The sequence below is a fragment of the Pleurodeles waltl genome, chromosome 7 (assembly GCF_031143425.1).
Source record: "Pleurodeles waltl isolate 20211129_DDA chromosome 7, aPleWal1.hap1.20221129, whole genome shotgun sequence".
Classification (NCBI taxonomy): domain Eukaryota; kingdom Metazoa; phylum Chordata; class Amphibia; order Caudata; family Salamandridae; genus Pleurodeles; species Pleurodeles waltl.
The window spans coordinates 302880214-302904726 of NC_090446.1; positions in this window are offsets into that span (position 1 = coordinate 302880214).

Below are 24513 nucleotides of genomic sequence, written 5' to 3' on the forward strand. Positions count from 1 at the left end.
GACCTTAGGTTAGTGTCAGAATGTAGTCATTCTGAAGTTTACTGGAATCTGGTACTTAGAAACTTTCTACAGTTTTTTCCCTCTGAGAACTTATGGGGAACTGGGATCAACCTGCAAAGTCGATCCAAAGAAGATGCATCACAGTAGATTCAGGTTGCTCCACTATGTTCTTTTTGGCAGCAGCAAATCCGATCCAGTGGGCCTCTGTGGAGAAGGTGGCTGGCCTTGTGGTGCTCTCTTTGGCCACAGCCTGCCGTCTTGCCCCACTGAAAGAATCTATCTGAGCTCCAAAAAATTGATTAAGTCCAAAGGAAGACATTTTACCCAGACAAAAGCGCAAAAAGTATCCAGCTGGTGGGGGACATCCTCTGGGTGCAAAATACCCGCTCAAAGTCAACAGCATCATTGAGACCTCGGCAAGCTGCTATCCGATGACGTTGTGCCCCCTTTGACCATAGCCTACTACCTTGCCTAAGTGAGGATTTTCGATTTCCGCCCAAAAGTTTAAAATCCGAAGGGGAAACTTTTCACTTGGACGGACCTGGTCCCTGAATACAACCACACTCCATTGTGTGTGAACGTAACTTTTGACTTTGTTCAGTTAAGCACAACCAGATGACCGCGGTTGGTGTTTAATGCTTTTTGGCGCTATTTTGAACAGTACATTTAAAAAAATCATAACTCTAGTTCTACCTATTGGATCGTTGTCATTTTGGTGTCATTTTATTTATTAAAATCTACTCTGTGTTTCTAAATTGTTTTGGGATCATTCCTGTATAAACACTTTATACATTGCCTCTAAGTTAAGCCTGGATGCTTTTGTGCCAAGCTACCAGAGGGTATTTAGCGACTTTTGTGATTCACCATGTCAAGGATTGTAATTATTATTTGAGGTGGGTTCTCACACCCTGAACTAATACTCCAGTTTTGTATAATATTTATTAATACATGTTGTGAAATATAATTTATATTATTGGTTTTATTTTTGTTTAATTACTTAATATTTGTATAGTATCATTGCTTTTATTAAAATGTATTTAGATTTTTGTACAGGTATGTAATTTTTGGGTACTAGAAAGGGTTATTTATAAAAATATTTATTTTGTTTAATATTGCTTACTTTTTAAATATTATTATACTTTTATTGATTTACATTTAGTATTATTTATTTATGTAGTCTATGTAGGAATCTGGCTGTTTATGTGGGTTCCCCAATGGGTGGATAGGGCTTGATATTCAATACCAAACTGCTCAGTTTAGGGGCAGTGTGGTCGAGCAGCCTTAGGCTTAACACAAAAGAGTACAAGACGTCTACAAATACACACAATAGTCAATAAATGAGGCACACGACTTAAGAAGGAAATCCACACTATATTATAATAATAGAAAGTATCTTTATATATGTTTAGGCATCAGGAAAAACTCGTTCAGGTAAGTACATTTTTAAATGTAAACTTCTTTTTTCTTTAAAAAGTGGACACAGTGCAATTTCTGAGTTCTGCAATGTTATCCAATGGGAGGAAAAACAAGTTCTGCAAACAGGTAGAGTACAGTGACTTACAAGACCAATCTCCAGGAGGTGAGTACTGGGCAAGGTCCAAGACAGCGTCCACATGACACCTTCAGCGGCACAGTGGATGCTGGTTGCAGAGTGCAAAACAGCATTGGGTGCCCCATCCGTTCCTATAGGGGTTGGTCACTGCAAAAAGAGGCTGCAGACTCTGGGGGGAGGCCAGTCGGGCTGAACCAGCAGGTGGGGCAAAGGGAGGCACCTTTGGTTATCTTCTCCATTGCTCAGGGGTGATGGGTGCAGAGGTATATTTAGGTATCAGGTTTTTCTGACCTGATTGGTCGCGGTAGAGGGAGGCTGAGTGCAGAGGCTGCAGGCATTGTCGAGGAGTCCATGATGTGAGAAACCATGATGAACTCAGACTCTGGAGGGCTGGGGAACCTTGTTAGTACTAGTGGCCCACTTCAACTTGGGTTGGAGATGGCAGGTCCAATGGTGACTTCCCATGTCAGGTTTTGGCGGTTCCAGAGACTTCAGAATTTTTTCTTTTGGAGTATGCTGGAGAACATGCCTGCTGTTCACAGGAAGTCTTGAGTCTTTTTCGAATGCTGGCAGTCCTCTGGTTTTCTGGAATCACAGCTGCAGGATGAGTCGACTTTGGTGCACATTTCAACAAGGGATAAAGACAGGCTGGTGGGGGTGGTACTAGGTCAGCTGCTTCTCTTTTCCTCTTCTACTTTTATGGCTCTTCTGAGTCCTTGATCTTCCTAGGTCATCGGGAACTGCTTCTTTAGTTACAGGGGCTCCCCTAATACTTAATTCAGGGGCAATTAGGGTTGTGTAGGGTAGTAGCCAATAGGCTACTGAACCTTGGGGCCACTACCCCCCCATATGACTACTTTCTGTGGGAAGTTGGCATAACCCTGTCCCCGAATTCCTAGGTATGTCATCTCAGAGATGGCTACCTGTGAAAAATTGTGTCCACCTCACAGTAGCCCACCTTAGGGGTGGTACTAGCCTTGAGGTGGAATGCCTACCTGACTAGCTAGTTTTCCCTCCTGTCCAGGGGCTAAATAGGCTCTGGACGGGGTGGGTGGGAGGTTGTGGCTTCCTCTTCTGTGAGGGGAGCCAGATTTGCATTTCAAAGGCACAGGCCTTTCAGGCTTCCCACATTAGGAAGGCTAATCAGCAGGTGATCCTGTGGGAGGGGATGTTACACTCTCCTTCCGGACAGGCATTTGTTCTGGGCCGCCTGAGAGCAGAAGGCTCTCACCCTAGGGGACCGGAACGGTGTCTTGGGTGGTAGACTGGCAGAAAAAAGATTGCACACCAGAGGCTGATAGGGTCTCACGGGGCACCTCTAAAGTGCCCTCTGGGTGCATGTATTGGTAAATGCACACTGGCATCTGTGCAGGTTCACCAATACAAGATGTTTAATTCCAAACATCCCTATCTTCAGTGAAGCCTTCATGTAGCTGGAGAACTCGTATTGACCAGTGTCCAGCACATTCATTTAAAAATGGCCTCCCTAGATACTTACTATGTCTGAAAATTGACAAAGACATTGCAAGGGCATATCTGCTGTTGCAGATATGCCCTCACATGTAATATAACGTACCCTGCTTTAGGGCGGGTAGGCCTGATGTAGGGGGTGACATATATATATTGCATGCATTGTTAGGGGTCGGGGCACACAGGCTGTGTGCCATGTTGGTTTTCACTTTTGTCTGCACCAAGACATGCAACCTGCAATGGCAGGCTGTCATGCTTGGTGAGGGGGTCCCTTAGGGTGGCACAATTAGTGCTGTAGCCATTAGGGACCCTCTTTAGCACCTTAGGCCCTAGGTACTGGGGATAGTATTTACTAGGAACTTAACAGAGAATGCTAATGAATTTGCCAGTTGGACAATTTGGGGGAAAGAACACTAGCACTGGGGACCTGGTTGGCAGGGACACAGTGCACTTCAATCAAAGTTGCATCAAATACCGTCGGGGCTACTGTAACAAAAACCCAGATCCCTACAGTCTACATTTTTTATTTCAAATTATATTTTAATGCTTTTGTATTGCTATGTATTCAAATGTTTTGTTAAAAATGATTAGGTGTTACAATGGTTTATGTAACCAGTCCTAGGTGTAACATTTTCCATGTTTTGACTTGCATTGGGTTGGGAAGAGTAAATGTAACTCCTCCAGAGTTCAAATAATAAATCTAACCTCCACCTGAAGTCCAACATTTTCCCTACTGTTGCTTTTGTTTGTTTAAGTTGATAATTTATAGAACACTTAACTGCTCTATCAGAGTTTCCAGGTGCTGAGAATTAGCTACAGCAGAACACAGAGAGGAGAGCTAACACGTAGTTAAAAAACAGGTATTCATTTTTTTCTTTAAAATCTTTTCACTAGGGCTCTGGTGCAGATTGAGAGGGAGTTTAGTTACCAGAACTCTGAAGGATCAGACTTCCTGTCTAGCTGTTTGAATCATGTGAACATTACCTAGCCTTAGACTAGAGGACCTAAGAGTCCTAGAGGGAGAGTAGGATTGAATCAGATGTCTGAGAAAGAAAGGGTCAGAATTTGCAGACATAATAAACCAATTAGCAACTTGAATTTGATACGCCCTCCGACTGGTGACTAATGCATAGCCCTTAGATGTGATGAATCGGGCTGAAGGTTGGGTATACACAGGAAAAACTATGCTGACACATTTTGAATGATTTGAAACCGCCTTAACAGTGTCTTTATGATACTTAAATATAAAACATTACAGAAGTGTAGGCATGACATGATAATGGCGTGGCATATTTTTTTATGAGCCAAAGGCGAAAGGATCCGTAGCATTTTCTTAAGGCATCTAAGGAGAACAATACAGTCTGACAAGTTATTTACTTGGTTTTGGTAACATTAGATTATTTCCTAGCCACATACCCAGTTCTTTCACTACCGGTTTAGGGGCTTGGAGAGGACTCAAAACATCAGGCCACTGTGAGGAACCCAGGAAGTTTGTCTGGTTCCCCACCACCATCACTACAGTCTAACCACCTTAAGACTCAGGTAGTTAAGACCCATCCAGTCTGTCATGGAAGATAGAAAGTTCCACAACTGCAATGGGTTCTGACCTGCTTTGGGAGATAGTGAGAACATAAGTTGGATATCACCAGCATGAGTGACCTTGGCAAGGCCAAATGATTCTACAACCTCAGCCAGCAAATGGACATGTACAGCACATGGGTGCCTAGCAGTGGGTTCCAGAACTTGTGTTTAGCTGTACCATCCAATTGATAAGTTAACAACCACCTAAAGGTCTTGCCAAACTAACACTAAGCAAAATGTTTCAAAAGGTGCCAAGTTCTGTATAGCCAAGGCACCATTTTTCAGAAGCTAAAATGTTGACAAAAATCTTCACAAAGTGCAAAATGTTTTGCAAGGTCTTCAAAGATGGAAACAAGGACATTGACTTGGATCCCTACCAAGAAAGAGGACTTATAGAGGGCCCTCAGTGCCTGGGAAGAAGTAAGCAGAACTCAGGCTAAACTGGAAGAAGAGTTCACCACTGACAGTGGGAATGAAGAGGATGGCAGAGGTCTCTTTGAAGCGTAGGACAATGAGAGTGTGACCCACACTATTTGAGCAATACATGGCTCCATATCTGGACGTGAAGGAAGCTCAACTTCTGTAAGGCGACCCAAGGGCCTGGAACACCAGCTCGGCCTCCTAGAGATTCAAGAGGGGGAAGCTGGCTCTGGAAGAAAGGAAATTGGCCCTAGACACGAAGCGGGTCAAACTAGAGATGAAGCCCCAAGGACATGGTGGCAGCAACAAAGGGAACAGAGGTGAATGCAGAGAGTGCCTATGATACCAGGTTGCCCAAGAGAATTGTTCCTAAGTATGTATGACGAGATAACATAGACAAATGTCTGGCATTCTATGAGTGTATTCTCAGGGTGGGTACCCAGCATTGGTGGCCCATGTTGTGGGAACTGATTCCAACAGTAGGGTGGATACCTATGATGGGCTGTACAATTTGGTGGTAAAAGAGCACATAATTACAAATTCTCCCTCAGGGAAGTTACACCAGCATCTGATAGATTCTGAACTATGTAGCCATAGAGAGCTGGGGAAGATAGCTGATGAATGAGTCCGCAGTAGGGTGTCCAGGAAGTCCCAAGGTGGTGAACACAAGAAAGGAGGACAGACCCCCTTCAGGGGAAATACGGGGCCAAGCATAAAAAGTCAGAAAAAACAAAGAGCCCCTAAAGATGCCCAAAGCTACATCCCAGTCAAAGGGGACGGGTACATGGTCCTAAAAAGGCTGGGGTGTGCTAAGACTGTAAACAGCCAGGACGCTATAGGAGAGATCCTGCATGCCCCAAAACTTTACCTACCAGTGACCATCCAACGCACTGAAGCCAATCCAGTCTCCAAGGGTGGGGAGGAAGTTGTACCCTTGGTTCACTGGCCTGCTAGCATGGTGAAATACAGGCACTGATCAAGAATCAATGGAACTAAAGTTCAGGGCTTGAAGGTTACAGGTGCCAGCATTACCCTGGCCAATGCTTAGCTGGTTTCCCCAGGTCAGATTATTCCTGATGAGGTGCATCAGCTAGTAAACTCTAAGGGGCTGATTTAAGTAAAGTGGCACTGCACCGAGTGCAGCTCCGCCTTCCTTGCGCCCCTTAGCGCCCCCCTACCGCCACCATGTGTGAGCCACGTGTGCGCTGTATTTAAAATTCAGCGCACCATGGCGCACGGTAGGGGGCTGAAGTGTACTTTTTTTACGCTATTTACATACTCCCCAAAATGTTGGCACTACTCCTGCAGAGTACATAGGGGGCTCATTGTCCAAAGCCCTAGCACCAAGGGAAAGGGTAGGAAGTCTGGCAAGACCACTTTCCAAAGTCCAGAGAACCTGAAGGAGCCCAACCTTCATGGGGAGGGCCTGGTGTCTGAACAGAAGTTTGCTTCCTTAAGAGATTTCTCTCCCCTTCCAGAACTCCAAGGAGCAGATGGTCCCTCCAGAGAGGACTTAAGACTGGGGCAAAAGACTTGTCCCCCCCCTTGTAGGCCTGAGAGAGCTGTCTGTCAAACACAAGGACGGTGATGTCACTGGAACCCATAAGGTATACTGGAAGGAGGGAATCTTGTACAGTGAGGGAAAGGGCCCCAAACCAAGGACAACCAGTAGAGTGGTGGTCCCCCAACAGTACAGATAATTCCTCCTTAACCTGCCCCATAACATCCCCATAGCTGACGATCAGGGCAAACCAAGACCTGGGATAGGCTGATCATTCACTTTTACTGGCCTTAGACATCAGAAGAAGTAAACCAGTCTTGTTGCTTCTGTGTCACCTGTCAAGCCAGTGGCAAGGCAAGTAGCAAACCAGAAGCTCCCCTCATACCACTGCCTTTGGTGGGGATCCCCTTTGAGAGGGTAGCAATTGACATTGTTGGCCCAATAGACCCCCCACTGCCTCTGGCAATAGGTTCATCATAGTGGTAGTGGACCGTGCCACCAGGTACCCACAAGCAATTCCCCTTAGGACAGTTACTGCTCCCGCAGTAGGTAGGGACCTAATTGGTACCTTCACCAGGGTTTGTTTCCCCAAGAAGGTCATATCAGATAGGTTCACGAATTGTTAGTCTGCCTATCAGAAAGCAATGTGGGATGAGTATGGATTGACTCCAAGTTACCTACCCCATACCATCCGCAAGGAAATGGTTTTGTAGAAAGATTTAATAAGACCATGAAAGGCATGACCATAGGTTTGCCTGAGAAACTCAGACAGAGGTGGGATATTCTCCTCCCATGCCTACTGTTTGCAGACAGGGACGTTCCTCAGAAAACTGTAGGTTTCAGTCCATTTAATTACTCTTTGGACACCATGTAATAGATAATTTGAATTTGTTGAGAGAAGGGTGGGACAGACCTCTCAAAAAGTCCAAACAAGATATCCTGTACTATGTACTAGGCCTTCGCTCAAGGTTGGCCGAATATATCAAGAAAGCAAGCAGAAACTTGTCAAGCACTCATATGACCAGAAAGATAAGTGGACTGGGCTTTACCCTATGTTAGAGAAGAAGGGTGAAGTCACATATCTGTTGGATTTGGGAACCCCTAGATCCCCCTTATGGCGATACATGTGAATTTGCTCAAGCTCCCTCATGACAGAGCTGACATCACTATCCGCGTGGTGACAGATGGAGGAGAAGAGGAGGAGAGTGAGCCTCTCCCTGAGCTTCCCTACTGTCTACCAATGTGAAAGATGGATCAGTGGAAATAGTAGTCCTCTCTTCCACCTTAAGACTGCTCAAATTCGGTGTCAGTTTGCTGATCTCTTTTCCTTGACCCCAAGTTTGAGGTGACAGTTTACCTGTCAAAAGCAAGATATTCAGATTGTCAGACCACATCAAAACTATCATCAAAGTTGAGGTTGCAAAGATTCTATAGTTTGTGGTGATTGAGTCATCTAGTAGCCCATGGGCTAGCCTGGTAGTCCTTGTGCCTAGTCAAATCCAAAGGGAGGAAAACCAGAAGAGTGATTCTGTGTGGACTATAGAGGCTTAAATGCAGTTACCAAGGCTGATGCCCACACCATTCCAAAAGCAGATGATCTGATAGGTAAGTTGGGGCCTGCAAAATATCTGAGCACCTTTGATTTCACAGCAGGTCATTGGCAGATAGCCCTCACACAATGGATCTAAGGAAAGGTTATCAACTCCTGAAGGCCAATTTCAGTTCAAGGTGATACCCTTTGGATTGAAAAATGCACCTGCCACCTTCCAAAGGGTGGTGAACATAGTGATTTCAGGTTTGGAATACATTAGTACAGCAAATCTGGATGACATTCCTGTCTTTCGTTTCACCAGGGAAGATCACATGGTCCACCTCAGAGAAGTGCTTCAAGCCCTTCAACAAGCAGTTCTGACTATCAAGTAGGACATCTATCATTATACATGTCTTAATGCCGCTAAATTATCAATTTGCTGTTGGAAGGCTGATAGCCCCATTGACTAACACAGCGTTACCGACTGACCCTTCTGCTTGGCTAACTTCTGAATAGGATTACCTAGCTAGGTACTGTAAGGCATCAAATTAATTGTGACATTGAACATGACTTGATTCTCAAGTCGAATGTAATGTCACTATTACACAAATTCAGCTATTAGAAAGTTGGCACTCTGTGGCTTAGTTTGTCCAGTGGCCTCACGGTCACTGACCACCAGACAGCTTTCAGTTCACCTGGGGTGGAGTGTGAATGACTCCCAGGCTCAGGAACAATAGCGGCCTGCTGCAGAGTAGGTGGTACATCCCCTTTGCAGTAAGCCAATTGGGCTGTTAGCCCAAAAGACAAGCCTCAAAGGTGAAGCTGCATTTGATGGGCAAATGGCAATCACACCCCTGAAGAGCTGCCCTTTGTTCAAGTAGATGGACTGGCGTCAAGGACAGAGAGGGAGACCAGTGCCCAAACTGGATTTCCCATGGGTGTGTAGCCCACAGGTAGCCATACCTTTAGGATGGGCTACCAACCACCTAACATCCAGTGGAAGGGTGTAGAAATCCTGGAATTGGGCAGATTAGTGCACTCTGGGATTACCAGATGCAACACATAGCAAAAAAGTCATCACCAAGAGAAAGGGGACCTAGTAGCCCATTGGCTAGTGACCACATTATCCCCCCAGGATACATTCTGGGTATAAATGTGGCACCCTAGCACCTTGAACCTCAGATCGGAACTGAAACAAGGACCGAAGAAGGACTGTCCAGCAGACCCCTGGACTGCACAAAGAGAGGCTGCACCATCTCCCTGATGGCCAAAATTGCACCTGAGCCAGCCAGACCCGGGAGTGTCATCTTAGTCAAGATTGGTCACCCAACAGGGACACTAGCCTCTGCCAAAGTATACCCCTGCGACCACTGTGTATAGACATTGGTAGCCCAGCCACTGCAGGCCTTCTACTAGCTCCTAGAGTACCTCGTGGGACCTCAACCTCTGTGACCAAAGTTCAAACCTCTGACCTATGGACTGAGGAATGACCGCAAAGGCAACCCCGTTGATTGTACAGCACCTGGAGCATCCTTGAGCATCTTCATCTCCTGGATCCGCAGCATCAGGACCACTCCGTTGAAGTCTATGGGGGGCGTGCTGTAAAGTTTGGAGCTGGACTGGAAAAGGACTGGTGGCCAGGCAACAAATCAACCACTTTTGCCAATCCTCCCCCCAAACTCCCCAGCAACCTTTTCCCTGTTGAATTTGGTCACCCAAGCTGGGCCGGAGTAGCCAAACTAACTTTTACTAACTTTTCAAAAGATTTCGAATTTTACAGTTACCAGTGCTTGTTTGGCGGTTGGATTAAAAAATAAGATTTCTTTAAAAGTCTGTATCTCTGGAACCGTCCAGTGGAGTCTGCTTGTCATGGAATCTAACAATTCATAAATTATAATCTATTTTTATAAATTGGTGGTGTGTTTCTTTTATTTTGCATGGCTTTCTTATTTTGTTGTTTGGTATTGTCAAAGGATGTATTCTAGTTCCTTGCTACTTAACAGCCATAGCTACCCAAAGCTGAGATTAAGGTTGTTCAAATGAGCCTGACTTGACCCAAGACAGTTTTTGTGAGTGTAATCCACAGTGAGGCCGCACAGCCATATCATGTAATACACCCAAATCCTCCTATATTTGGTAACAAATGGTAGTGCTTAATGAGGATCCCTGGGGCACACCATAAAAAACTGGCTGAGTCATAGATGAAAAAGGCTTTACAGAAATTTGAAAGGAGTGGTGTGTTAAAAATTAAGCAGACCACTGCAAGGTCTAATTTCAGACCTTATTGCTGATCCAACAATCCAATAATCTCCCTAAAAGTGTATTATGGGAGACAGTGTCATAGGCGATGCCCCAATTAGCAGGATGAGTGTCACTGAGGCACCTTGATCCAGGTCCATTTAAGTTTCCTCAGTAATCGCTAGTGGGGCGACTCATTGCCAACTGTGAAGAGTGAAGAGGTTTATGTGATTTGATGTAACAGGAATGTTAACAATTAATATGCTTTTCCAAAGTTTTCTCGAAAAACAAAAGAAGGCAAATAGGTGGATTGTTCTCCAGAGAAGTCAAGGGAAGTTTTTTTTTCAGAAATTTAATCACCATTATATGTTCCGATGATAGGGGAACCTTCACAGAGGAAATAGAAAGATTAAGTAAATCTATCAGAATTGGATAAATGATAGAAGCACCCTTGTCCAAGGCAGGGGGTGTGGAGGATCAAGAGGGGAGCCTGATTTAATAGTATTAATGAGACTGTAAAAATCCTCTAATCAAACAGACATGAAGAAAGACAATGTGGTCCAGAAGACATGGGAGACTCAACAGCTATAAGTGCTTTCACATTATGAGCCTCTGCTCGAAAGGTAGAAAATTCAAGATTTTCTGTGAGAAGAAACCTGGTAAATCGTTACATTTCCGGACAGGTGAAGGACGCAAATTGGAGTCTGTCGAGGATATAATGATAGAAAATATCCCCTTTACAGTATTACGGGCACCCTTAATTTTAGAAGTATAAAATGCTGAGCAGAATTTCCAGATGGTTCTGTGATATACCTTAGTAGAAGCAGTGTATTTCGCTTTGTCATTGGAATGATATTTGTGGTTGCAGCAATCCATTTCTAGCACTTTGCAATATTTTTTAAGGGCCAAATGTTGATTGTCAAACCAAAGAAGATGGGGGTTTGACATTGGACTTGGAAAGAATGGACGGGGTTATCGGTGGAAGAGATTCAAGACTTAACTGCCTTATAAGCATCTAATATAAAATAATATAAAGTTGGTTTAGATGACTTCAGAAGTTTGCAGAAAGCAGATGGAGTGAGTTTAGACAAACAGCTTCTCGAAATTTAGCAAACAAAATTAGGAGAGGATGAATGATCTAATAAAATTGCCAAAAGACTTGCATAATGAACAGTCCACATGAGGGGAAATGTTGGTTTGACTACAAGACACATAAGATTAAAAAAACTGGATTTAGAATATGCCCTGGAAGATAAGTGCTAGTATTGACATCTTGTGCGAGCTGCAAAGCTTACACATCCTTAATCAAATTGCATACTAAAATGAAGCCTTTGTTGTCCAAGTGAAGATTTGGGTTCCCTAAGATGTTAAAGTTGGTGAATTTAAGAGCACAAACCACAGGAGCTTCTGGGAGCTCATGAGAGAATCTAGACTCTGGACCCATAGGGCATATAATAGGGTAGCCGTGGAAAAATCAATTGTGCTGAACTCTAAGAGAAAAAAAATACTGGAGTGGGAGTAGTAAATCTAGCCCTTCCAAAGTAAAAAAAAAACGATACCTACAGTTGCATAAATTGCAGTGCAAATAAACTTAACCCCTGCCAATTCCAACCATTTCCTTGATTTTTCTTATGTTTGAATAGATTAATAAATCTAACCTCCCTAAAGTCCAGCACTTTCCACTTAGATTAGAGTGGGAGTAGTAAATCTAGGTTATAAGACGGAACACCGACTTCCGAAACAACTAGTGCCTTAACAACGAGGTCGGAACACCGACCTCATTGTTACTACTAATGCCTTTACCACGAATGCCTTAACAACGATATTTCGTTGTAAAGGCATTCCTGATAAAAGCATTAGTAATAGGCACCATTGTCCTACATCCCTCACCACACCCCCCCAACCCCACCCCAAAACCTAAAACCCCCACCCCCTCCCCAAAACCAAAAACGCCCCACCCCCCCAACACCGCCCCAAAACCTAAACCCCCCCACCCCCTCCCCAAAACCAAAAATGCCCCACCCACCCAAACCCGCCCCAAAACCTAAAACCCCCGACCCCCCACCCCCTCCCCAAAACCAAAAACACACCACCCCCCTAACCCCGCCCCAAAACCTAAAACCCCTTGACCCCCCACCCCCTCCCCAAAACCAAAAACGCCCCACCCCCAACCCCGCCCCAAAACCTAAAACCCCCTGACCCCCACCCCATCCTCAAAACCTAAAACACCCTACCCCCTCAACCCCACCCCAAAACCTAAAACCCCCTGACCCCCACCCCCTCCCCAAAACCTAAAACCCAAAACTTACCTTAGTCGTCCCCTCGTCACCTGCGTTGTTACTACTAATGCCTTTACCACGAATGCCTTAACAACAATATTTTGTTGTAAAGGCATTCCTGATAAAAGCATTAGTAATAGGCACAATTGATCCTACATCCCTCCCCCCAACCCCACCCCAAAACCTAAAACCCCCACCCCCTCCCCAAAACCAAAAACGCCCCACCCCCCCAACACCGCCCCAAAACCTAAACCCCCCCACCCCCTCCCCAAAACCAAAAATGCCCCACCCCCCCAAACCCGCCCCAAAACCTAAAACCCCGACCCCCCACCCCCTCCCCAAAACCAAAAACACCCCACCCCCTAACCCTGCCCCAAAACCTAAAACCCCTTGACCCCCCACCCCCTCCCCAAAACTAAAAACGCCCCACCCCCCAACCCCGCCCCAAAACCTAAAACCCCCTGACCCCCACCCCATCCTCAAAACCTAAAACCCACCACTTACCTTAGTCGTCCCCTCGTCACCTGCGTTGTTACCACTAATGCCTTTACCACGAATGCCTTAACAACAATATTTCGTGGTAAAGGCATTCCTGATAAAAGCATTAGTAATAGGCACCATTGATCCTACATCCCTCCCCCCAACCCCACCCCAAAACCTAAAACCCCCACCCCTCCCCAAAACCAAAAACGCCCCACCCCCCTAACCCCGCTCCAAAACCTAAACCCCCCCCCACCCCCTCCCCAAAACCAAAAATGCCCCACCCCCCCAACCCCACCCCAAAACCTAAAACCCCGACCCCCAACCCCTCCCCAAAACCAAAAACGCCCCACCCCCCTAACCCCGCCCCAAAACCTAAAACCCCTGACCCCCCACCCCCTCCCCAAAACCAAAAACGCCCCACCCCCCCAACCCCGCCCCAAAACCTAAAACCCCCTGACCCCCACCCCCTCCTCAAAACCTAAAACACCCCACCCCCTCAACCCCACCCCAAAACCTAAAACCCCCTGACCCCCACCCCCTCCCCAAAACCTAAAACCCCCCACTTACCTTAGTCGTCCCCGCGTCACCTGCGTTGTTACTACTAATGCCTTTACCACGAATGCCTTAACAACGATATTTCGTTGTAAAGGCATTCCTGATAAAAGCATGAGTAATAGGCACCATTGATCCTACATCCCTCACCCCAACCCCCCAACCCCACCCCACCCCAAAACCTAAAACCCCCAACCCCTCCCCAGAACCAAAAACGCCCTACCCCCCACCCCGCCCCAAAGCCTAAAACCCCCCACCCCTCCCCAAAACCAAAAACACCCCACCCCCCCAACCCCGCCCCAAAACCTAAAACCCCCGACCCCCCACCCCTCCCCAAAACCAAAAACACCCCACCCCCTAACCCCGCCCCAAAACCTAAAACCCCCTGACCCCCCCACCCCTCCCCTAAACCAAAAACGCCCCACCCCCCCAACCCCGCCCCAAAACCTAAAACCCCCTGACCCCCACCCCCTCCTCAAAACCTAAAACACCCCACCCCCTCAACCCCACCCCAAAACCTAAAACCCCCTGACCCCCACCCCTCCCCAAAACCTAAAACACCCCACTTACCTTAGTCGTCCCCTCGTCACCTGCGTCATCCTCCTTAGCCGACTCCCTTCTTTGTATCTTAACCACGCATTCGTTGTTCAGAACATACATAGTTAAGGCACAAAATAACAGAGTTGTGGTTAAAAAAAGCATTGTTGCGCTTTCGTTAACCACGACTTTGTAACTAAAACTTCGTAATAAAGGATGTTTCCCGTAAATCTAACCCCTCCAAAGTAGATTATTTTCCCTCATTTTGATTACGTTGAAGTCTGAATAGTAACTGTAACCTCACCAAAGTGCAATACTTTCCCAGGTGCTTCTGACGCTACAGTCAGAATAGTAAATCTAATCCCTCCAAAATCCAGCACTTTCTCTGATTCTGCTTACATTCGATTGGGAATGGTGAGGCTAACTCCATGAAGGTTCAACACTTTCCCTTCTTTTGATTAACCCATATTCATTGTTCTTTATTTTTTTAATATTTAGGTCTGAAGACCGCCAGCCTCGCAGTGGAGGTCAGACCGTTGCAGCTTTGGTGGTCCGACCACCATATTAAAAGATTGGGAGTCAGTGCTGCCAAAAGACCGCCGTCTCCACCAGGATTTCTGATCTCGACGGGATGACAGCGGTCGTGGTTGTAATCAGCCACCGCGGCGCTGTAGTCAGCGCCGCTGTGCTGATTACAACCATGTTCGCCGCCAGCCTCTTCATGGCGATTCAACCGCCATGAAAAAGCTGGTGAAGAACAAGTGCTGGAGCCACAGGGGGGCTCCTACACTGCCCACGGCATTGTCATCGACAGTTCAGGGGCCCTCCTCACCAGCACTGTAAGAATGCACATTCCGAGGGTGCTAGGGGGGCTCCCTGTGTGATGGCATTGTACTGCGCAATGGCACCCCACGTTTTCCACTGGGCTGACCGGTAGAAACCTTGGTTCATTTCACTCTCATGGTGTTGGTGTTTACAGGACTATCTCAGCCACCCGAGCACTGAGCGAGACGGGAGGGATATTGCTGGAAAGGGGAGATTCTCCCCTCTCCAATTGTACCCTTCCCTAGTGGATCTCTCCTTAGGGATCACTGTAGGAGGGCGATCCCCAAGGAAGGATCCACCCACTAGACACCAGGGATAGGGGAGCAGCCCCTTGGGTAGGGGCTTTTGCTCTCCCTTACTTTTTTTGGGCATATTCAGTCTTTTTGCCCCCCTTCACTCGGGTGGCAGATGGGGGAAACAGCCCTCATCTGTCCCCGCGGGGAGGCGGAAAGCCGACTAGGCACCAGGTATTATTTTTTTTATTTAGGAAAGGGTAGTTTTGCCCAGAATGGCCACGGCAATGATCCCTCACAAACAAAGAAGGCACAGTATTTCTACTCGCCCCGGGGGCAGATGGGGGTTGGGGGATGCCCATCATGGGCATGGCCATGCCCCCACCCAATATAAGTGGGTACCAAAGGCTTTCTGCCCCCCCCGGAGGCAGATAGGGTATATACCCTCAATCTGTCCGTAGTGGGGCAGAAAGGCCACTAGCACAAGGGATTTCTTTTTTTTTGGAAAAGTGTAGGGGGACGGGCACAGCAATGCCCAAATCCCCCAACCCACCCTCCAAAAATAGGCACAATCTTTCTGCCCCTCCGGAGGGCATATTGTCTGGTATTATCTCCAATCTGCCCACTGGGGGACAGAAAGCCCACTAGAAACCAGGGATTTTGTTTTTAATAAAAGAGGGTCAGCGTCATACCTCCATCCCACATAAATGGGGACCAAAGTCTTTCTGCCCCCCAGGGGAAGATATGGTAATTGCCCCCTAGCTGCTCTCCCCGGGGTAGAAAGCCCACTAGACAGCAGGGAGTATTTTTTTTTAAAAGAGGTGTAGGGTTGCCCACCATGGCATTGGCAATGCCCCTAATCCCAAACAAATGGGGACAGTCTTCCTGTCCCCTGAAGGGGCAGATGGAGGTAATTACCCCTGATAAACCCCTGGGGGTTGGGGGGCAGAAAGCCCACTAGAAGCCAGGGAATTAAAAATCTAGAGTGGTGTTATTACCTCCAACCTGCCCCCATGGTGGTGTAGGGACAGAAAACTCACTAGACACCAGGGTATTTTTAGAGCAAAAGAGGGTTGGGGGCTGCCTACCATGGGCATGGTCATGCCCCTATCCCACGTAAATGGGGACCAAAGTATTTCTGCTCCCCTGGGGGGGGGGGGCTAAAAAGCCCACTCGACATCAGGGAATATTTTTTTTAAAAAGGGGATGGGGGCTACCCACCAGGGCAAGGCCATACCCCCACCTCAAATAAATTGGGACAGTCTTTCTGCCCTCCCCTGGGGGGCAGATGGAGGTAAGTATCCCTGATCAACCCCTGGGGGGGGGGGGTGACAGACAACCCACTAGAAACCAGGGAATAAAAAAAAAATAGAGTGCTGGGGGCTGCCCACCACTATAAGCATGGTTATGCCCCCACTGCAACTGATGGGGACAACAGTCTTTCTGCCCCCACCCCTGCAGACTAAAGCATCTAATCCCAATGGCAAGCAAGAGGTTATTTGACTGCTTTGGGTTTTGATTTTACATATGGGCCAAGACAGCTTGGCTAACTCCCAAAACCATCCCATTTACAATGATGAGCAGCTGCACTTTTTGAACCTGGGTTCACTGCCACCTGGAAAAGCTTACCAGGATCCGCAGGAATCCACAAAATCCCTACCACCCAACAATGCCTCATCTGTACTGAAAAAAACTCTAACACATGTGTGGGTGCCCAAAGAAGAGTCAGCTTAAAAACGTATGAAAAGAACTGCCCTTTTGAGCCTGCTTTCATTCCCCCTCTAGTTCTACACGTTTTTTGGGCCTTTCCTGTCACAGGCACTTGGCCCACCTACACAAGTCAGGCATCATTTTTATCGATAGACAGAGGGAAACGCTGGATGGAAATTTGTGCTGGTGCAGTGATCCCACACAGAAATTGGAAGAAAATGTCGTTTTTGAGCTTAATTTGAGATTTGCAGGGATTCTGGGTAAGAAAAAGTTGGGGCATCCACACCAGCCCCACCTACCTGTACTCTCCCGGGTGTTTAATTTTCTGGGATTGTTGGAATCCATGTGAGAAAGTCACCCTTTTAGCATGTTCACCCCAATATTTCTGACTGCTACTGATGGTAACTGACCCTGACTGTGCCCTGGGCTCTGCTTAACAGGCCCAGGACCAGTGCTCTGAATGAAAGTTATAAGGTTAAATGATAATGTTATAATTCTAATTGGCAATGACAGACCCTGTAAGCCCCTGGTAGATAATAGGGCAATGGGGATTCAAACTACCTATAAGTCCCTGGTAAATACTAGGGCCTGGATGTTTAGAGGCCCTGTAGAATGTCTGCACTGGAGTATGCACTGCTGTGTGCCTCCTCTCCTTTTTAAAGGCAGCCCTGCTTTGCAGACTGTTTTTAAAAAGTAAACTGTATGCAAATTCGACTTTGGAATTAATGGTACTTCCAAAGTAATAATTTACCTTATTTTTATATATGTCAACCCCCAAGGTCTCCCCTAGAAGCCCCAGGGGTGGAGTGCATGTAACTATAAGCAGGGACATTATAAAATATGTTTTGCCCTGGTGAGGGAAAAACTGAACCTTTTCATTTTCCCCCATTGTAGAAAGTTAGCTCTGTAGGCTATCATGGAAATATGTTTCATAAACGTAGTATGGCTAGGAAAAACATAATAATGTAATAAGTGGACTCAAATGAATGGTAATGATAAATGCAACAATTTGCCATTGTTGAATTTGTCATAACTTATACAGAAAATAAGTTATAAGAAATGTTTCTGTAAGCCAAATTCCAGCCTGCTTGTGGTCCTTCCTGATTGGTCAGCCCTAACAGGATAAGCCAGGCTGCTCTGATCAGGTGATAAGTAGTCTGCTCTGAGCAGAGGTTATCTGATAGGGAGAGGAAGGCAGATGGTGAACCAGGCAAGGAAGGGTGCTGGGTGAAGCAAGTGGAGGCTTCTAAAGGATAATAATCAGAAAGTAATGTAACCAGGCCTGCCCTCTCACCCCTGTATTCCACAGATAGATGATAGGCTTAAGAAAGGAATCTGCATATGTCTGGAGGAGGAGTTGATGGAAATGAACTACACCAGGGGGGTTTGCTTAGCCAGGTCTTGCTCCTCTGGAGAGAAATCCACCATCTTGGAATGTAAAAGTGCAGTGCTTCATGGGACAAGAAGATTCCACACTTTGGAGGAAGTTGTCATACCTTCAAAAGGGACTCATGAGTGGACTTCGTGAAGCAACAGGGTAAAAGATCTTCCCTGTTCCAACCTCCACATAAGTCCACAGCCTGGACTGCATCCAGTGGACTTGCAAGGATTTGGTCAGGTGAATTATGGGAATTGTAGTCCCAATGTCCCAAGGAGCAACTCAGGGACTCTGGAACTTTGGATTGGGGTTGTGGATCACTTTCCTGCATCAAACTTTCACAAAAATACCCAGCCTATAGTGCATCCAGTGGACTTGCAAGGATTTGGCCAGGTGCTTTGTGGGAATTGTAGTCCCAGCGTCCCAAGGAACAACTCAGAGTTTCTGGAACCATGGATTGGGGTTGTGGATCACTTTCCTGCATCGAGAAACACTTCTGGAAGTAAGTGTAAAAGTGTTACATTGCGGACGACTGAAACCCTTGACTGTGTCCCAGTCCAGTGCAACCTTCCCTTTGAGAGTTATTTGTTTCTAAGCGCCAGTCTTACTTTTAATCTTTTGAAATTCCTATCTCTGGTTCCCTAAATTGGATTTTTGTCATTTTAAACATAAAAATATTTACTATTTTTAGAAATTGGTGTGTGATTTTTATTGTGTGTGTCTGACTTATTTACTCTATTGGTGTATTTAAATGCTTTACATACCTGTCTCCTAAATTAAGCCTGACTGTTCATTGCCAAGCTACCAGAGGTTGAGTCAGGGGCTACTTTGTGGGACCGTGGATGGGCACAATCCTGTGTTGGGGGTGTAATGGGAGTAGTAGATGTGTTCTTACCTCTACCAGTACGCAGCCTCTAACATAATTGTTGTTCAGAGGTGTGGACGTGGACTTGTGTTTGAATTACACCATAGAGTAAAGTGAGTTAAGATCAGTAAAAATCCGCTAAATTGACAGACAACAAAACGTTAGATTTTTGAAATTTGGATTAAACTGATTTTTAATCCATTCTTTTGATTTTTTTAAAATTCTTTCTACTTCTGACTGCAAAGTTTATGAGGCCAAAAAATAGGAAAACCATGGAGCAGGATCTGGCTAAACTGAACAAGCTTAGGGTTCTGTGTAGATCCAGGGGGCTACCCAATAACCACAACCTTAGGAAAGCAGAATTGGTTAGGTCCCTTCAAACCTGGGCACAGCCAGCTCCAGAGAATGAAAGGGAGCTGGAGACAACCCCTTCAATGACCTCCACCAGGTGGAGGAGGATGACCATTGTAGGAAAGTACCCTCTTTCGTGGCATGGTTGCCCCCATTTTCTGCCTGTCAGTGTGCTTGACTGTGTTCCCTGGGATCCTGCTAACCAGGACCCCAGTGATTATGCTCTGTCTCCCCTAAATTTGGTTGTTACTTACTCTTAAGACAGTATTCCACCCACAATTGGCATACTGGTGCCCCCTTATAAGTCCCTAGTATATGGTACCTAGGTACCCAGGGCATTGGGGTCCCAGGGGATCCCTATGGGCTGCGGCATATATTTTGCCACCCATAGGGAGCCCATGCAAAGGCTTTTGCAGGACAGCCATTGCAACCTGCGTGAAAAGGTGCAAGCACCCTTTCACTGCCATTTACACTGCACCAGGTCACTTATAAGTCACCCCTACGGCATGCCCTCCAGCCGTGAAGGCAGGGTGCAAAGAACCTGTGTGTGAGGGCACTCCTGCAGTAGCAGAGATGCCCCCACGACCTCCAGGACCATTTTCCCAGTCTTCGTGAGTGCGGGGACGCCGTTTTACACATGTACTGGACATAGGTCACTGCCTATGTCTAACTACGTAATGGTAACTCCGAACATAGGCATGTTTGGTATCAAACATGTTTGAATCATACCACAGGGCTTTTGCAAGCATTGGTTGTATGATTCCATGCACTCTGGGTGCTCCTTAGAGGACCCCCTGTATTGCTATTACAGCCTTCTGAGGTTTTCCAGGCAGCCCCAGCTACTGCCACCCTCCTGTGGGTTGAAAAGCTGGAGCGCAGGAAGGCAGAACAAAGGATTTTCTTTGGGAGAGGGGTGATACACCCTCTCCCTTTGGAAATAGGTGTTACAGTCTTGGGGGGGGGGGGGGGGGAGGGTAGCCTCCCAAGCCACTGGAAATGCTTTAAAGTGCACATTTGGTGCCCTCCTTGCATAAACCAGTATACACCAATTCAGGGACCCCCACTCCCTCCTCTAGCATGAAACTGGACAAAGGAAGGGGGAGTGACCACTCTCGTGTCCATCACTACCCCAGGGGTGGTGCTCAGAGCTCCTCCAGAGGGTCCCTTGGTTTTGCCATCTTGGATTCAAGGTTGGCAGGGAACTTTGGGAACATCTGAGTGGCCAGAGCCAGCAGGTGACATCAGAGCCCTCCCCTGATAGGTGCTTACCTGATTAAGTGACCAATCCCCCTTTCAGGGCTATTTAGGGTCTATCCTTTGGGTGGTTCTTCAGATTTGGATTGCAAGACTCCAGCAGGAATCCTCTGCATCCTCCAATTCAACTTCTCACTGAAGAAACTGCATCTGGAACTTCCAGGAACTCTACAAGCTGCAACAAAGAAGCAGGGCGCCTTCTGCAACATTGTATCTTCCGCTCCAGCCAGCAATTGCAACTGTTTCCCGGTTGTGCATCCTTTGAGGACAGCCCATCTTCAGCCTGCACCAGAAGAGCAAAGGAATCTCCCTTGGGGTTAAGGAGTCACTCCCCTGCTTCAGCAGGGACCAACTGCAACGATGACCAGCTGCGTGGATCCCCTCTCCTGCTGAGCAGCGTGGATCCTGCATCACAGGTGGTGGACTGAAATGGTCCAGATGGTCCTCACGTCCCACAGGTAAACCTTGGTAGAGGTAAGAGCTTGTCTCCCCATGCAAGACAGTACCCCTATGCACTGCGTGTTTTGCAGTTGCCAAGGATTGATGGCATCCTTCTTCCAAGTCCTTTGTGCATCGTGTAGCTCCGGCCCCCAGCACTCTATCCTGCGATGCACAGCTTCCTGAGTGGTTCTCCGGCACCGTGGGAGCCTCTGTCGTCGTGCTGCATGGGCCTCTTTTGCACCTTACTTGCCCCCATACTGTGGGACTCCTGTGTGCATTGCCTGGTCCTCTGTGGGCCCTCTGAGTTGCTGAGAGCCCCCATCTGACTCACCTCCTGGGTAGAGTCCACCTGGTCCTTCCTGGTCCCGGGCAGCGACATTTTCGGCAAACCGTAAGCTTTGCTTGTGCCAAGGCTTGTTGGCGGACTCCAGTGATGCAAACCAGACTACAATCCTACATCCACTACTTCACCTGCATCCTACAGGAACCCGACACCGTCTTTTGGGGCGCAGTACTGACTTCTTCACCGGTGGTTCGCCTTTTGCACCTTCCTCCAGGTTAGAAGGGGCTCCTGTTCTTCCTGGACTCTTCTGTGCTTCTTGGACTTCGTTCCCTTCTTCCACAGGTCCTCTGGTCCAGGAATCCACTGTTGGTGTCTTGCAGTCTCTTCTGGTTCTTGCATAATTCTTCTTTTCGTTTTTGTTTGTGTTCTAGGAAACGTACTGTGATTTACTCCTGTTTTCCTGTCACTGGAGTGGGTTCTAGTACTTACCGTTGGTGTTTTCTAGTGCTCCCAGCTACCCTCTACACATTACGCTTGCTTAGGTGGGCGTGCGTCTTTCGCATTCCACTTTCTTTGTATATGGTTTGTGCTCCCCCAGACCCAATTCTAACTATTGTGATTTTTACTAATTGCACTATTTTCTAACTGTTTTTACACCTGTTTCTGCATACTAGTGTATATAATTTGTGTATGTAGCCACTATGGTATTTTTTGTATTTGTGTCACCAAAATAAGGTACCTTTATTTTTGTAACACTTATGCCCTCATTACGACTTCGGCGGTGTTTCTGAAAGACCGCAGAAGCCACGGGAGCCACTATACTGCCAGTGCTGGCGGTATATGTGGCTCCATATTATGACTTTTCCGCTGGGCCAGCAGATGGAAACAGCGTTTCCGTGCACTGGCCCACCGGAAAAGTCACATCAACATTGTAGCCGGCTTATAATAGAGCCGGCAGCAATGTTGATGTGCAGCGGGTGCAGCAGCACCCGTCGTGCATTGCACTGCACGAAATTCAGGCAGTGAAATGCACGGTGGGGCTGTGCCTGGGGGCCCCTGCACTGCCCATGCCAAGTGCATGGGTAGTGCAGGGGCCCCCAGGGGCACCCCGAGTCCCCCTCACCACCCGTCTTTCCATGGCGGTGTTTACCGCCATGGACAGACTGGCGGTTGGGGATTATGACTGCCCAGCGGAAGCCTGGCAGTCAGTTGGAGGAACCGGCGGTATGGCTGTGGCTAATGCGCCATGGTCATAAAACATTGGCGGTATACCGCCAGCCTGTTGGCGGTGTTATCGCCGGCCGCCAAGGTTGTAATGAGGCCCTGAGTGTTTCTTTTTTTTAATGTGTGTGACTACAGGGGTATTGTTTGAGCTTTGCATGCCTCCTAGATAAGCCTTGGCTGCTCATCCACATCTACCTCTTGAGAGACTGACTTCTAGACACTGCCTACGTTTCACTAACTCAGGATAACTGGACCTGGTATAGGGTGTAAGTACCATAGGTACCCACTGCAAACCAGGCCAGCCTCCTACATTGGTGGTGCAGCTGTGGGATAAGTACTTGCAATTGCCTTATCACTCTGTCACCTGGTGCTTTCCACAGGAAAGACCTCTCTATATCTAGAGGTGTATATACAATTGTACCTAGGGCAGGAATTCTAGTCTCTACACGTCTTTCCAGGAGACTAGAGGTTAGGTAGGTTAGGTACACCCTACACCACCCTAACACACACCAAGTCTGAAGTTGGACCTAGCTCTGAGGTCATGGAGTCTTCCTATGAGGACATGGCCTTCAAGGAATTGAAGGGGATTTATTCAGAGAGGAAGCTAGACATGGGGAAGAATGCTAACAAGAGTTTTTCTCTGAGCCTCCTACTTCAGGATGACCAGGAACATGGTAGCCAGGAGGAGGAGTGTCCATTCAGTGTCTGAGGGGGTCACACTGTACAACTCTAGAGAGCTCAGAAAGCTAAAACTGGAGGAGGCCAGGCTGAGGCTGCAGCAGCAACAGCTAGCCCTAGTTAGGGAGGCCTTGGCAGTGCAGATTGAGAGGCAGGGGTTGGTGTTTGCACCCCATGGTGACAGCAGCAGCAGCTCAAGTTTCAGGGACTGTAGAGTCAGGGAGGACTCCATTGATTCCAGAAACCTGCACAAGATTGTTCCTCCATACGAGGTGGGGATTGACATCTATAAGTGGTTTGCTGCACTTGAGAGGGCCTGTCAAGTTCAGAGGCTGCTATTCTCTGGTTGCCCTTCTCTGACAAGGAGAGGGATAGACTTCTCACTGTCAGAGAGGACAATTCAGACAATTACAGTATTCTTAAGACCGCACTCTTAGATGGTTTTGGTCTCGCCTCTGAACAATATAGAATCAATTTCAGGGAGACCAGAAAAGAGTCCTCACAGGATGGGGTTGACTTTGTGGACTGTTCTGTTAAAGCTTTAGGAGGGTGGTTACATGGCAGCAAAGTGTCTGACTATGATCTGTTACTGAGAGAGAATATTTTGAATAACTGTGTGTCTGACTTGGTGCAGCAATACTTGGTAGACTCAGGTCTGACCTCTCCCCAGAATTGGGAAAGAAGGCAGACAAATGGATCAGAACAAGGGGGGGCAGAAAAGCTCACAAAGGAGGTGGCAAGGACAAGAAGAAGGATTGTAAGTCACATGACAAAGGTGGGGACAAAGATAAAATCAAAGAGTCTTCATCAGGCCCACAAAACTCTTCTGGGGGAAGCTTGAATCCTCTTCTCACTACAAAAGCCTTTTTGCTATAGTTGTAGAAACAAAGGCCATAGGGTAGGAGACAGTTCTTGCCCTAACAAAAGCACCAAACCTCCCACTTATACTACAACTAGTCAGTCCAAGGGTGTAGCAGGAATTGTAGTGGGGGTTGGTTTAGTTAAGGAAACCACTGAGGCTGTTTTTGTCTCTGATGGTGGCATTGACCGTATCACCCTTGTTGCTTGTCCCCTTAATATGAATAAGTACAAGCAACAACCCCTAATAAATGGTGTTCAGGTTGAGG